Source organism: Triticum dicoccoides, chromosome 5B (assembly GCF_002162155.2).
Source record: "Triticum dicoccoides isolate Atlit2015 ecotype Zavitan chromosome 5B, WEW_v2.0, whole genome shotgun sequence".
Classification (NCBI taxonomy): Eukaryota; Viridiplantae; Streptophyta; class Magnoliopsida; order Poales; family Poaceae; genus Triticum; species Triticum dicoccoides.
Genome location: NC_041389.1, coordinates 447,793,310 through 447,793,795, shown reverse-complemented (window position 1 = coordinate 447,793,795; position 486 = coordinate 447,793,310).

Genomic DNA, 486 nt, shown 5'->3' with positions numbered 1-486 from the left:
TGCCAACAATAGGATTATCTACACATACACACATCATCTATCAAACCAAATATAGTATGCCAAAGTCTATTTTACATACACAAATCATATATTCATCACCCCTCTTAATTCAAAAAAAAATCCTATGGACAACATATACACAAAACCGAATTGATTTTACCTACATGTTCAACTACACATCATCTACTGCATACCTAATCATCTATCAACTACACAAAATTTTCTAAAAATAAGAAACCATCTACTCATCTAACATCACCTAGTGTTGAATAATGCATCCAACCAAAGAGGGGAAAACAAAAAAAAATTGGAGGGAATGGGGGAGAATACCTCAAAGAAGCTTGGGGGGGTCCGATCTGTGAGTTTGAGGGGTTGATGGAGTAGATCAAGGGGGGTGGTGGTGGGAGGGAGAGAAGGGGCGAAGAACAGAGCCCTCTGTTCGTCGTGCGCCGCCAGGAGAAAGATGGGGATGGGTGGGCTGGCCCG